We start from the raw sequence: 16,907 nt of genomic DNA on the forward strand, positions 1-16,907 counted from the left end.
AGCATTATCCCAGCTATATGGCGACAGCCTGAGTCTGAACTAGACAATACTCTGATCAACAACATGGGCATCTATCTCCACAACTAGGATACGATGAGGTGTGAACCAGCTCAGCGAGCCTAACCACCAGATTCGTCAGTCGCTTATGACAAACATGGGTTACTGAAGATCAATTCTAACCCGGATCTTCACGGTCTCTGTGTCTGTGTATGAAAGTAGTCCAAACACGTGGGGTTTTCCAGGTATATATATATATATCAACAAACGTTGACATATACTCCTCATCAAACGTTTAGACTCTCCAGTGTAAATGTGGCCACTTATTTCAGTCTACAGTTCTAAACTAGGTATTCTATAGTGTTTATATATTTATATGTGTTTACTCATGAACCGATGTATTGTAAAACGAATTTGTAACGTTGAAAAGGTTATTGTTATGAGTTCAATAAATGATGAAACTGAGTGATCCTTGGCGAATGTTTCACTAACATTTCCAGCAAAACACAGCTGTTCATAAGCACGATATTTACACATGATTTTCAAATATTTGATGATGCATGATCCTCGTGCAATTCATCTACATAATGTGTGCAGTTATGTTTCCCCCTAGTTAGTGGAGGAATCCATCATCGTTGTAACCGTATATATCCATAACATAACACACAGAACATGCAGTGAGTGCTTTATGTTCACCTCATATTTCCATTTCTTTTTCTAAATAGGATTTAGTAATCACAAACGGCAACAGTTTAATTGAATATGGAAATATAATTTATGTTTTAAAAAAACTTCATTAAATCCAAAAGCAGAAACTCCAAAATGACTTAAAATGTTCTTCAAACTGAACATTCGTGTTACCTTGCTGTTATACCCCAGGTGCAATTCTAAATGAACTCGCTGAAAAATATATGAATGACCAAAAAGGTGAGACTAAATTATTCCCCAAGATGTGAAATATATGCCCTGTGTTAAAAAATACAGCTAATTCTATAGTATCGTTTTGAAACTCTAGCAATGTATATGTATATTTACATTTCTTAAAACTGTTGGAAGCGCACGTACAATCACTGAAACAAGCCCGCAAAATCGTCAGAACATACACTCAGTTGGATCAGCGAGCGACGAAATGTCAACAGAAGGAGGTGCGTGTATTTGAATCTCTCACCGTCAATCGGATGATTTTTTTTATATATTTGACCACACAACTCTGTGAGCTACGTTCTTAGTACTTTCAATATGACGGTATATATTTAAAAGAGCTTTAAACAATAACATAATGCCATAAACGATTAAATAGTCGGGATTATTTTTATCAAAGCACTGCATCCATAAGGCGCGTTCTGATTGGTTTGTCGTATTTCCGCACATAAGAAGCATCGAGTTAGGGACGAGTTCTCTTGGAGTTGACGGAAACGGGCGAGTGGTGACGAATGTATATCACACTGCGACAATGTTTTGGACTTCCGGCTGCCCCCAAACGCAAGACTCATTCTGACAAAGATAAAAAGTATGAATAAAGGACACGATCAATTGTTCCCTCGTAGAAGGCAGATTTTCCATGGATTATAACCGACGAGGTTTACGAAGGAGGATGTTGTAAAACACTCAATGCCAGGAAACTGACATAGGTTTCATAAGTATGCGTCAAGACCTTTTGTTGTAGGTTCCAGTAATTTAAGACGTGATTCTCTTTACATGCTTAAAAATTGGACGGACACAATTTTGAATGCCAGTATGAAAGGTCACACAGTCCAGAATGCATCCCAGCGGAGAAAAGTTTTCTTTTCAATTCAACAATTGTGTGACTCTCTCATCACAAGTTATACAAAATGGAGGATCCTCACGCATGAGTATATCTAGTGTGGCCAATACGACATCGTCGTAAAATAACCTCTTCAAATCTGGACTGACAACCCAAGTGGGTGTAACCAATGTAAGGTTTTATCTCATGTAATTTATTGACACCCACTTGGGTGTCCCACTTCTTTTGCATCAGATCACGGATATAAGATCTAATGGTGGCTTTGTAATCACTATAATGAATAAAAAGTTGTGTCACAGATTTGTTGAGTGCTGCCTTGGCAGCAAGATCGGCCATTGCGTTACCAGAAATGGCTTCGTGGCTTGGTAAGCAACTGAAGACGATGTCGTATTGGCCAGTAGCAAGATTATTTTACAATTCAATAATATCAATTAGAAGTGGATGTTTACATGATGAATTTTAATCGCTTGAAGACAAGAAAGAGAGTCTGAATAGATTATATATTGTTTACGTTTAGGGTGTCTTTGAATACATTTAAGAGCTGTTAATAGGGCGTTAGCTTCAGCTGTAAAAATAGAACTATTATCTGGTAATCTTGAAGATATTGTTCCAGATCCAATGACAGTGGCACAAGCCACTGCGCCACCGTCCTTGGACCCATCTGTAAATAAGGATTTATAATTGCTATATTTATGTTTTAGTTGATTATATTCTTGTTTATATTGTAATTCATTAGTTTCTGATTTTTTAAATGTGGTCAGTGTTAGGTTTACTTGGGACCTGACCAACTGACAAGGAGGAGAAGAAAGAAGACGGGATTGAACTATGTTTTCCAGCTTAATGCCGGCAGCAGAAAGAAAGGGTTTAATTCTATGTCCTAGAGGCGGGACAAGAGAAGACTTTTTGTTGTATAAATCCTCATAAAGGGGATTGAAAGCACAGTTATATGCAGGGTTAGATTCATTAGAATATAATTTAGCAATGTACTGTAAAGCTAACTTTATACGGCGCTGCTCAAGAGATGGTTCATCAGCCTAAACATAGAGACTGTCAATAGGTGAAGTTCTAAAAGACCCAAGACAAAGTCTTAGACCTTGATGATGGACAGAATCTAATAGTTTTAATTTGCTTTTGCAGGGTCCACCATAGACGATGGAGCCATAAACAAGTTTAGAACGCACGAGTGATCGATATAGATGGAGAAGGGTAGCTTGATCCCCTCCCCATTTAGAATTTGAAACCACTTTCAACAAGTCAAGTGCTTCCAGGCATTTAGTTTTAAGTGACTTAATATGCGGTAAAAACGTTAAGTGTGAATCAAAGGTTAGACGCAAGAACTTAGCTTCCTTAACAACTTTAATTGGCGTGCCATCCAGAGATGGTTCAGGGTCCTTATGTGGTTTGTATTTACGACAAAAATGTATGCAGTTAGTTTTCAATTTAGACAATTTAAAGCCGTTTTCAAGACACCATTTATTCATATTGTTTAAACACAACTGCAGTTGCCGTTCAATGGTATGCATATTTGTACCACGACAAGAAATATTAAAATCATCCACAAATAACGATCCATCAATTGAATCGTTTAAAACTTTTGAGTGAGTGAGTGAGTTTAGTTTTACGCCGCACTCAGCAATATTCCAACTATATGGCGGCGGTCTGTAAGAAATCGAGTCTGGACCAGACAATCCAGTGATCAGCAACATGAGCATCGATCTGCGCAATTGGGAGCCGATGACATGTGTCAACCAAGTCAGCGAGCCTGACCACCCGATCCCGTTAGTCGCTTCTTACGACAAGCTGAGTCGCCTTTTATGGCAAGCATGGGTTGCTGAAGGCCTATTCTACCCCGGGACCTTCACGGGGCTTAAAACTTTTGATAAACTGTTTATCTTTATACATAAAAGTGTGACTCTCAACATACTGCCTTGTGGAACACCCTGATCAGACAGGGTAGAACCCACGCGGACTTGAAATTGTCTGTTATTTAAGAATTTAGCTATGAAGTCAGGCAAACGACCTCGCAAACCGATTTCATGTATATCATGCCATATTTGCAGGTTGTGTCATATGCCTTCTCAAGATAAGAAAAGATAGACACAGCATGTTGTTTATTAATCAGTGCGTTTTTCACAAGTGATTCTAAACGCACTAAGTGATCGACAGTACTTCTGTTTTTACGGAAACCACACTGTATATCTGTTATAACGTTATTTGTTTCCAAGTACCCAACAAGTCGATTATTTATCATGCGTTCCATGGTCTTGCAAACACAGCTAGTTAATGAAATCGGACGATAACTGGATGGATCCGTATGATCACGTCCAAGTTTAGGTATTGGTACTACTATAGCATCACGACATGAAGAAGGAAATTTCCCGGAAGTCCAAATATCATCAAAAATTGATAAGAGCGTCTCTCTGATAAGTTCTTCTGGAGTTGATAATGTATGTTATCAGCTCCTGAAGCAGTGTCATGAGCTTGATCGAGCAGTATGGAGTTCACGAATAGAAAACGTTTCATTATAATCTTCCCCATTATCAGAATGGAAATTAATAGTTTTATGTTCTTGTTGTATTTGATATTGCTGAAATTTAGGTATATAATTAGAAGAGGAAGAATGTTTAACAAGAGTTTCGCCCAGTTTATTCGCAATATCTGATTTATCAGTAAGTAATTGTTCTCCATGTTTAAGATGATGGACAGTATATCTAGTACCTTTACCTTTAATTTTCTGGACCATGTTCCATACCTTGGACATGGGTGTCCGAGAATTTATTTTGGATACATGATTTTGCCAAGATTGGCGTTTGTTCTGTTTCAAAGTTCTCCGCGCTTTAGCATTTAAAATTTTAAATTTATTTAAATTATGCACCATAGGATGGCGACGGAAATAATGTTCTGCTTTTTTCCTTGCCTTCCTAGCTTGTTTGCATTCATCGTTGAACCATGGTTTTCGAATATGTGGAACTACAGAGGACTTTGGTATACACTCATCAGCTATGAAATTCAGTTCATCAGAAAAACATTTAATAGCATCAGGAACGTCAATACAACGTTCAGGTTTAAGTTTTTCAGCACACAGTGTTTCATATAGAGCCCAGTTAGCCTTTTTAAAATTTCGCCTTGATGATGGAGGAACATCAGATGGAGTTACAGATTTTAGAATAGCAGGAAAATGGTCACTTCCACAGAGGTCATCGTGGACTGACCATTCAAATTCATTTAGTAGTTCTGAATTTGTGAGTGACAAGTCAAGAGCAGAATAGGTCCCTGTACCAGGGTGTAAATATGTGTTGGAACCATCATTATAAATACATAAATCATTGTCAGAGCAAAAGTCCTCCAACAACTTACCTTTACTGTTTGTAGTTACACGACCCCAGAGTGGGTTGTGCCCATTTAGATCTCCCATACAATGCTTCGGGAGTTGGTCATATAGAGCTTCAAGATCAGTTTTGGCAAACGCCGAAGACGGCGAAATATAGAGAGAGCATAGCGTAAACGCTACATGTAAAGTAATTCTCACTGCAACAGCCTGCATATTAGTAATAAGTGAAACAGGGCTTTGAATAGCGTTTTGTCTGACTAGAATGGATGATCCGCCAGTGACCCTATCACCCGGAGGTGCAAAACAATGATATGCATTAAATTGACGAAGGTCAAATGTATCTGTTTATTGTAAATATGTCTCTTGGACTAATAGCTGTAATTCATGTAAATAAGTCCTCAATCCTCTGCAGTTCCACTGTAGAATATTATTGAAACAACCTATCTTTTGGGGGGATTTATTGGGGATCTACCCCGCGACAAGCTATGTGCCCTAGAATGGATGTTTTAAGAAACGTCCATGTCTTCAAGAGACCCATATTTATTGAACAATTGAATTTTGTTCTGTGACCCTTTAGGAGCTCTGCCACTTTTAGTTTTGAGGCATCAGGCTTTGGCTTCGGTTTACTTTTCACCGTTTGTTGACTATCAGCTGTCGATTGAGACTTTGAGTGTGACTGAGATGATGATTTGTGATCAGAAAAAGACTTTGAGGTACTAGGAAGTGATTCCTCAGTCTGTGATGATATAGCAGGGTACACAAGCTGTGGAGAATCGCAATTTGCCCAAGTCAAGGCAGTTTGGCAGCCTGTGGTTGATGATGTTTTAGAGCTAGACCCCGATGATGTTTTTGCTACTGTAGCATAACTTTCATGAAGATCAGATCTCTTTACCAGTTTTTTGGCCTCAGAAAAAGAGATATTTTGAGTGAATTTTATTGTATTGATCTCCATTTGCTCTTTCCAAATTGGACCCTGTTTAGAAAATGAAGAATGGTCGCCTGAGCCATCGGTGCATTTTTTTATAATCACTGTCACAATCTTCTGTTGTGTGTGTCTCCTCATCACAGTGAGCACACACAACAGACAATGTGCAGGTATTTACACCGTGTCCATATTTCTGGCATTTAAAACACCTGAGCGGGTTGGGGATGTAGGTATCAACTGGAATGTTACAGTAGCCTGCCTTCATTGATTTGGGAGCATTTGGACATGAAAAAATAAACAGATACGTATTTGTTTTGATGGGTTCGTTGTTTCTGCAAAACAAGTGCTTGACATAGGGCACACCTTGATCCTTCATTTCAGATCCTATATCACGGTCCGACATATCATCAAACAATCGATCCCGATCTCTCACGATACCTTTGCTTGTGTTCAAGGTTTTATGCGGAGAGACCGTCACCGGAATGCCCACGAAAGATTTAATGTTCATCAGGTTGGTTGATTGTTGTCTTCAATTAACAGCGCACCCGAACGTAAGCGTCTAATGTTCTTAACGTCCCCAGCAATTCATTGAATACCCTTAGATACTGCGAAAGGGTTCAGCTTTAATGGTGTCTTGTCTGGTGTCTCAATAGCAAGAAAACGTGACCAATACTCAATCTGTGTCTGTGGTCAGTATCAACAGGATCAATTTCAAGTGTACGTTTTGTTTTTGGGGGTATGTCATAAGCCATGGTTTGTCTCATATGGTTCATCATCCGAGCTCCCCACCCACCACGGAGTATCACAAGGACAGTGCTGAAGCAAGCGGACCTCCAGCTTGCAGCACCAAGGATACCCGGATGATATACTCCAGTAGAAGACTTATAAATAATTAGTCTTACCAGATTGGCCCATAGGCCATCGCCTTCTGGCACAAGACTCTAGGCAAAGTTCATATGGTCATAATTTGGATAATTCACAATCGAAAAAGTTACAGATCAACAGTAGTGCCAAGACCAAAATTCACAACAATTCCAAATCAAATTTGTGCAATGACATAGTCCATGCACAGGGCTTGGCATGACCAGCCGATTGGTTGAATCGGGCCAATTCAGTCACCCGTCTAGGTGAAGTAAGGTCCGAAGTGGTGTGTTAGGCAAATGGAACGCAGCTAAAAGCCCAACTGCCCTCAACCACCAGGATCCCGTCCTCCACCGACACGGGACGCAACCAACGGCAAACAGGTTGCCCAATTTAGTCGCCTCTTACGAACAAGCAGTGGGGGTGCTGTGGACACATTCTGTCCCGGGTCCACACGGGAGAAGACCTCTTAGCGTTACCCAGCACCCACCACGAGGAGGTGGCTCTTCATGGGTGCCTGATGAAAGAAGAGAAGGGGGAGGGGGGTTAAGTACATACCTTTGCAGATCTTCGCGTCCCAACGTTAATTGAAAAGGTTAACTGAGTTTAAGAACTGCATGATCAAAGGACACATCCACAGCATATTAAAGGAAGACTTATACGCTTCCTAAGCCTAGTCTACAGACATTGCATCTCCGGAAGTGAATTATGTGGACTGCCTCTGTTATCATATACTACTGTATTTAAATAGGAAGTTATTGTTATTGTATACCATTTTCAATAAAGCTGCCTCCGTATATGAGCCAGAAATGTCGCACATACAACATATGCCCAAATTGAAAAAAAATGACCCTTTGATTATTTCATTGTAAAGACAATATGAAACAGCAGGACAGGTATTTATTATATGTACTAAAAAGAATATGAACTTGTTTGTTTCATGTTGCTAACATGGTAATCTGATTAGTTATGCATCTGTTATCGTTTACAACATCATTGTATACATCCATGATAAAGATTAATATTAATTAATTAGAGAACATCATATCAAAAAGTAATGAGTTAGAATATTTTACAATTTATATAATTCAGGTTGAATAACATTGAATAACATAACATAACTGAAAATAGTACTTATTATATTAATGTACTGTAGTAGTAGTAGTAGTAGCAACAGCAACAGCAACCCTATACCAATTAGATACGGAAAATGTCGTGAACTGTGTCAACTAGCTTTCCATGTGTCTAGCCCCAGTCAGTAACTCTAGAACAAAATGCTGCTGGCTTTAACACCTACATGGTGAGTGAGGGAGTTAAAATTTACATCGGCAATATTTCAGCCATATAGTGACTAAAACAAGTTGTAAATTCACCATTAATACATGTAAATTATGAAACCTGTCAAAGAAGGAAAGTAGTGAGTGAGTTAATATTTATCGTCACATCGACAGTATTGCAGCCATATCATGACGAGAATAATTACGAATTGTAGAACGGAGGATCTTCACCTTTCAATAGGTATCTGTATATTTGGTGTGGCCAAAATGACATCGTCGCATGATGAACTCTTCACACCTGGACTGACAACCCAAATAAGTGCCACCAATATAGGTTTTATTGCATGTAACTTTTAAATACCTACGTGGGTGTCCCACTCCTTCTGCATCAGATCACGGATGTACGATCTAATTGTAGCTTTATAATCTGAGTATGGAATAAGAAGTGGTGTCACAGATATATTGAGTGCTGCCTTAGCAGCGAAATCGGCCATTGTGTTCCCAGAAATGCCAGCGTGGATGGGTAACCAACAAAAGACGATGTCAAATTGGCCATTTGCGAGATTATTACATCGTTCAATAATTTCTATAAAAAGTGAATGTTTACAAGATAATTTTTAATATCTTGAAGACAAGAAAGAGAAATGGCAGAAAAGATGATATATTGGTTATGTTTAGGGTGTATTATTTTACAGCTATTAATGTTGCATTTGCGTCTGCCGTAAAAATATAGCTGGTATTCGGTTTTCTAGAAGATATTCTGGATCCAGAGACAGTGGCACGCATCGTTGGATCCATCTGTAAATAAGGATTTGTAATTGTTATATTTACTTTGCAAATGATTAAATTCTTGTTTGTATTGTAACTCGTGAGTTCCTGATTTTTGAAAGCCGTTAATTTAAGGAGTACTTGCGGCCTAACCTAGGAGGAGATGAAAGAAAGTGTCTGCTAAAACTGTGATATAAAATGTGGCAAACGGCCTCTCAAACCAAAACCATGTACATATCTTTAGATACCATGTTTTCATGATGTATCATAAGCCTCTTCAAGGTAAAAAAGCAGCATGCTGGATATTTACAGTGGATATATACATATTTATTATATTTAATTATTTAATATTTGGGTGTGCGAGTGACAGATCACGTGCAGAATATGTTCCCGAACCACGGTGTAAATGTGTGACAGACCCATCATTAAAAATGCATAAAGTACTTTTCTGAAATGAAGTCCTCGAGGATTTTCCCTATTTGTTGGTATTGGTACTGCCCCACAAAAGGTTATGTCCATTAAGACCACCCATGATTACACATGGTTGAGGAAGCTGGTCAAGAGCTCCTGAAGATCCGACTGACGAAGACGTGAAGATGGAGAGATGTATACAAAACAAAGTGTGAAGGATGTTTGTAACGTTAGACGAACAGCAACTGCTTAAGATTAATTTTGAGATGGACAGGACCATGGATGACGCCCTGGTTCACCAATATTGATTAGCACCCAGTAGTTGTATCGCCTGGGGGTAAAAAATGGTGATATGAATTGTACTGGTGCATTTCAAACTTATCAGATGCTTTGAGGAATGCCTCTTTTAAACTTAATGCCGGTGGTTTAAAATCGTGTGCAAACAATTGAACATCATTGAAAATTAGCCCTAAGACCTTTACAATTCCGCTGTTTTAGATTTGGATATTGGTTCATGGTGGGATCTATCAGGAAGAACCCCTTGTTTTGTTTTCTGAAGATGGGGTCATTTCCATCTCCACGGCTTCAAAGGAGTTGTGAACCTCTACTATATCAAGCCTCTCCTCGGTTGAGGGATGTTTTGATGACTTTCCAATTAATACGTTTTCGTGGCGATTTTGATGTATCATCATGTTTCTCCACACTACTAGTTGAAGCAAACGTTTGATTGATTTACAGTCTGAGAGGAACATGTCAAAGTGGATTGTCTTTCTGAAGTAGTTTGTACAGAAACAGGTTGTTTCGATTTCGTCTATGTCAATTCAGATTGGCAAGATAATGTTGGGTTCTTTTCGTGACCAGCCGATTGGTTGAACCGGGCCGATTCAGCCACCCGTGCGGGTGAAGTAAGGGCCAAATTGGTGTGTTGGACAAAGGAACGTTGTTCCATGCTCCACTTGTCCTCAACCACCAGGATCCCGTCCTCCATCAACACAGGGTCACAACCCACGCAAACCGGTTCGGTGGACCTAATATGACCCCAGGTGGGGGGTTGGCGAGCTCCTAGCGTTACCCAGCGCACACCACTAAGTGGTGGCACGCCACGGGTACCACACAGTTACATAGTGTTCAGATTCAAGAATGGACAGCAGATCAGGTGGCATGAACCCTGTAGAATGTGGTTGTAAAATCTGCCAAGGCAGGTTAATACCTATCCAGACAGATATGCCAGCAGCTCCTCGGTCACTCCTGAAAGTGATAAGATGCAACTGTAAAACTGAGTGAACGTCCATCAGATGTTCTTGCAAGAAGGATGGCCTTGGCTCTTCCACGGAACGTGGTGAGTGCAGGGTGTCAGATGCAACTGTAAAACTGAGTGAACGTCCATCAGATGTTCTTTCAAGAAGGATGGCCTTGGTTCTTCCACGGAACGTGATGAGTGCAGGGTGTCAGCAGTGTTAATTCTAGTGGAGCTGACCAGGAAGATGAACAAGAAAACATTTGTACTTTGGTGCAACATATGTAGAGTGGTGTCAGTGAAATCATGTTACAATGTCAATTTAAACAAGTGTGGACTTATTTATGTCTGTGTTAAGGCAGTTTTCAAACAGTCTAGCATTTTATGAACTGACTGAGTTACTGGTAAACATGCAGTAGTAATTTGTCACTAACCATGGCAAACAAATCAATATCAACCGCTTGTTACATAAGCTTAACCACCCAATATAACACTGAAAGAAGTTTTAAAAGTGGAAACAAGTCAGCAATTTTTCTACTAAGGACTCATTTAGGTGCGATGCGTGTTTTCTCATGGTCAAGTTACAATCGACTGCACACTAGGTGCCCAGATGATGCCATTGTATTATCAGCACAAGCGGGACACTGCGTTTACCCTTCTTGTACATGTATGTAAATTAAAAGTAAGCAATATACCACGTGTCCCCAATGAAGACAACGCCGTACATTAAAGTGCCATTATGGACGAGACGCTGACTGGAAAATATTATGTCACCTGGCTTCATTGACATGAACTCTACAGGATATTCGGAAGACATCCGTGATAACTTCTTTCAAAGGCAAGTAGAAGTTGATGATGTATGAGAACAATGTGTATAGAGTATTTGCTTGACAACATCTACACCGAAACGTCGCATCTATTCCTCAATGATGCCAGCTGATCCAAAATGGTTCTCACAAATACTTATCAAAGTTAAACAGACATTTCTCCAGCGGTGAATCCTTACAGATTCACACACAATACATATTCACACACAAATAGCCACACTTTCAATGCAACAGTTGCATTTACCTGCACATCTCTCTCTCTCTCTCTCAGTAGATCATTTTGGGGCGACGGGGTAGCCAGGTGCTTAAAACATCTGCTCGTCACGCTGAAGATCCGGGATCGGTTCCCAATATCGATACAGTGTGTGAAGACAAATGTCTCCTGTCCCTAGCCGTGATACTGCTGGACTTTTAATTGTCAAAATGTATCATAAAACGAAGCACACTCAGTCAGATACTCTAATGGAGACAGGGTTGCAAATTGATGCAGTGGTTAACCATTGGGACATGTGTTGCATTTCGACCAGGTATAGGCTCTGCATAATAAACACTCAGTGTAGTCACTTAGCAGAAAGGATGAAACGTGAGATGTTTTGGGATGTTTATATCACTTTGCACAAATATTCACCCGAAGTTGCTGTTTGTGTTATTCATATTTGTCGGCCACCAAAACTACATGTTTACCAGGAACACCTAGAAGGTAAGTAGATAAGTGTTGTTCAAGACCACTTTCAGACAAACCTTTTAATGCCACGTGTTCATGATCGAACATATATTTTGGGGTTGTTTGTTTTTTTGTTGGTTTGGTTGGTTGTTTTTATGGGGTTTTTTTTTGTTTGTTTGTTTTTTTGTTTTTTGTTTGTTTTTGTTTTTTTGGGGGGCGGGTTGGTTTTCTTTTGGTTTTTGTTTGTTTTGCTTTTTGGGGTTTTGGGGGTTTTTGGGGTTTGGGTTTTTTTTCTTGTTGTTTTTTTTCTTTTTTTCTTTCTTTTGTTTGTTTGTTTTTGTTAAGGGATACTGGAACTAAACAAACTTGCTGAGTACTATGCCATCTCCATCTTTCAGAGACTTATGCCTCACTGGAATTCTTCAAATGTGTTTTTTTTTTACACATTTCATTGCATCGCATTTCCGTAGTTCGATCTTCATAACTACATTGTCTGACTCACCATTTACAGACCGCTGCCATATACCTGGAATACACCTGAGTTAAACAACACACAAACAAAAAGAAAAAGAGGCTACTATATACTGCATCTGAACACGAATCCCATTTTCAGACAAATGACCTACTGCCTAAGAAGCAAGGCTATATTTGGAATCTCTCACGAATATCATATGAACAGTGTGTTAATATAAAACACACTCTATCCATACCTCATATGTGCAGTTTCCACTAAACTGCAACCAGTATTGCTAGTGCATTACTGCATGCACAACATGCTATTACCTAAGCGTGTGGGTGATATTAATGATTTGTGATATCCGTGTCTGGGTAAGAGCGACTTGGAATTTTAGTCACATCGTCATTCAGGCATATCGTGACTGAAACAAAATATACACTGATAAGAAAATGATGATAAAGTATCATCATGAAATATGGAATAGGATTGTAAAAACAACGAGACTATCACCAAAAATAGCTACCATATATCTTTAAAGACAGGTCACTGTGTTGGACAATACAATGTAAATATCGTAATAATACCTGAGGGCAGACCACCGTACTTGGGACCATGGGGACTTACAGTACATTTACTACCGGCACGGACCCTAGCTAGATTTACACCATCCCCTCAGCCGCTGGCGAATGAACTCGAACTTAGCCTCCTCAAAAGAACAACTATGATTCTTAAAACACCTAATGGATATAAACATACCATGCGAAGAATGGACTTGCATACCTCAGAGCGCAATAATTTTACAATACTTCAACCTCCGTCGGGGCATCGCAATGACCAATTCCGGTAATAATCAAATCCTACATGTACACTCTATTTACAGTTTGTCAGGGTTAGACCAAGGTGCATTATTACCATTTCTGCCATTAAGTGTTTATTTGTCACATACTGGAAGACCCGGATAGAACCCATGCTTGTCGTAAAAGGCGACTAACGGGATCGGGTGGTCAGGATGGCTGACTTGGTTGACACGTTATCGGTTCCCAATTGCGCAGATAGATGCTCATGTTGTTGGTCACTGGATTGTCTGTTTCAGACTTGATTATTTACAGATCGCCGCCATATAGGTGGAATACTGCCGAGTGCGGTGTAAAACTAAACTCACTCACTCACTCATTTGTCACGCACTGGAAGACCCGGACAGAACTGATCTTCCAGAACCCATGCTTGTCGTAAAAGGCAGCTAAAGAGATCGTGTTGTTAGGCTCGCTGATTAAGTTGTAATCGTATCTCATTTTATCGTATCGTATGTCAAAACTTTGATGCATAAAAAGTAATCTGTAAACAAATTCTGGAGGGTGGAGTGGGGTTTCAGCTGTCCCCTTGCCCACCTGATCTACCTACGGCCTTGATACTGTTGACTGTCGATCCCTAGATTGCCTGGTCCATACTCGATTATAAACAGTTCTCCGCCAAAGAGCTGAAATATTGCTGAGTGCGGCTTAAATCTAAACTCACCCATTCACATTAAAAGAATAAATATTAACGTTGGAAGAATACAAATACATGTACGTAGGCATGCACGCACTTAAACTGAAGTCTTGACTTTCTTCCAAGACACGACAGCCTGAATTGGAAATAGCTGTATCGAGAGTGTCATGTGATATTCATCCGGGTTTGAAAAGGTGTAATTCTAGTGTTCACATATTGTCTCCATCAATGAACATGCTGTAAGGATATTTTTTCGGAGCACAGCATTGTTTTCAGTTAACCCCCAAGACCTAATTTGAAATAACAGGTGTTCCCATTGCAAGTCTCGCGCGTCATGTTACAGTCTAGTGAACTAAAATGCATCAGACGTAGTTCGTAACTCTAACGCCGATGCACCTTCAGGTCTGTCCATACGTGTCAAAGCTATTACACGTCGTAGAGAAGGTAAATATGCATTTTCCATAAACAATACACATGTATCCATAGCAACCCATGCTTGACGTAAGACTAACGAGATCGGGTGGTCAGGCTCGCTGAGTTGGCTGACACTTGTCATTGTATCCCATTTGCGTAGATCGATGCACATGCTGTTGATCACATGGTTATCTGGTTCAGCCTCGAACAATTACTGATTGGAATATTGCGGTGTAAATCTAAACTCACTGACTCACACTCTCATGTATCAATAGCATGTACTGTTCATTTCTTACTACCTGTCTTCGAGAGGAAAGTCCACTGCCGTTATTGAAGATTGCATATGCTAAAACATATATCGGCATATGACCCGTGAAGGTCCGGGTTAGATTTGATTTTCTTCAACCCATGCTTGTCGTACGAAGGGACTAACAGGATCGTTGAGTTGGTTGACATCGTGTCTCAGTTGCATAGATTGGTACATATGCTGCTGATTGGTTCGAATATTTACAAAATTGCTGATTGCGGCTTTAAACAGCAAACAAATATATCAGCATTATAGGGAAGTTGACATGGCTGAAATCATCCCTTACTGTCACTGTGAAGAAGAGACACAGATCTAAATATGTGAGTGAGCGAGTGAGTTATTAATATTTAACCTCACCTCGGCAATATCGCAGCCATATCCTGACGAGAACAGTTAACACTGAAAAGGACGACATGTATATTATGAACACCTGTCGACGAAAGACAGTAAAACAACTAGAATATCACAATTTGAAATACAACTAGTCTACAAAGTTAACACTGATGTCACCATTTCGACAATGCAGCATATAAACAGGCTATAGATCGCCAACAACTTAAGGTAGATCACCATACAAGGGACCATGGGGACTTACAGTACCTTTGCTACCTGCATGGACCCTAAGTGGATTTACACCATCCCTTCAGCTGCTGGCGAGCGTAAGGATGGCTGGCCAAAATCAAACTAGCAAGAAAACTATATCTAAAATTCCTGGTAGGTTTAAATTCATCCCAAATTAAATCCCAAATGTTCACAACCCTGTCCATTTAGGTGCCTCTTATAACCAGGACCACACGTATAGCCCAAACTGACCAAAAACACAAACAACACGATGTTCAGAGAAAACATTGGGACCTCTCAGGACCCTCTCAGGAGGACATCTCAGTATGTAACAGATGGGGCTGTTTAACGGGTTGCTCTTTTTGTTTATAGCTCAAAGGATAGATTATCAAATTGTTTGAAAGAAATGGACGGGGTTTTTTTTCTATTCTAGATTGCAAAACTGAATGCATATCCATCGATGGGTGTTTTGATCCACGTGTACTCGTCTCGGATACCTTCTGTGTTCGGTGATTCATTTCTTGTACACAGGGTTGTGATTACTCTTGAGATAGATACGCAGAGCTCGGAGCTTTCCGAACGAAAACTTCTTAACTTCATTTTCCCCGTGCGTTTCACGCATGAATTGTTATAGTACACTCGATTTGGGAACAGGTACAATCCCAACGAATTGAATCAACACAATATACTGAGCAAACATGTTTAGGACCACCGATCCATTTCACCAGGGATACTCTATAACAGGGATTGGTCACTCGCTTGCTTTCCTTACCATTTGTACTAATTAACGTGTGCCTCGTCATGCTCCACTGCACATGTCGACTTGGTTTGTTCTCAGCGCAAATCGGCTGCGCTTAACAGTATTTCAACCAGTTTATTGTCGGAAACTATCGGCATCTCTCGGAGTAATACTCGGTAAATTGGAGTAGGCTCCCCTGAATGTTGTCACAACAAGCTGGTTACACTTCCTGTCGCCGAATGATGCATGTGTGGATTAATGAGAGGACTTGAGAATGTGTTTACACATTGCCTTGTTCAAAGACTCTCTGTTTATGTGACAATTTTGATACAGCGTTCGAAACGATCGCCAGCCCAGAGGCCCAGCGTCGGTTGTTAATGTATCAGGCCAACAGTTTCAGTTATCTGCAGGCCCTTGTGGTCTTCTGTCAATTAGATCTCATTTCTTTTCAACTAGCATCTTGCCCATAATTTGTATTAATGTTCAGGAATTATCCCTGATCCTTCATGTCAGGATAACTTCCAGTTTCACTTCACAGTATTATATATTCAGTGCCGGATAGGAATGTCAGCAGTCTATAACTAATGTAAACTTCTCTGTGCTCCATACACTTCACTAATGGATTTTGTAGGGACTGTGAAACTCTCTACAATGAAGACTATTTTGTTTTTATTGGTTTGATTTCAACAAAATGGATATGCAGACTTTAAAGACTGCAAGTGGCAGCAAGCCCTGATGGCCAAATGGCAAACTGAAGAACTGCAAACACTGTTATTATATGTATTAGTAGTATAGGGAATGATAGTCCGAAAACACTTTTCAAAAACCCCTCTAAAAAGCCTCATTTACTAAATGAGGCTTTGGTGGGACCATTAGCT

This window comes from Haliotis asinina, chromosome 1 (assembly GCF_037392515.1).
Source record: "Haliotis asinina isolate JCU_RB_2024 chromosome 1, JCU_Hal_asi_v2, whole genome shotgun sequence".
Lineage (NCBI taxonomy): Eukaryota > Metazoa > Mollusca > Gastropoda > Lepetellida > Haliotidae > Haliotis > Haliotis asinina.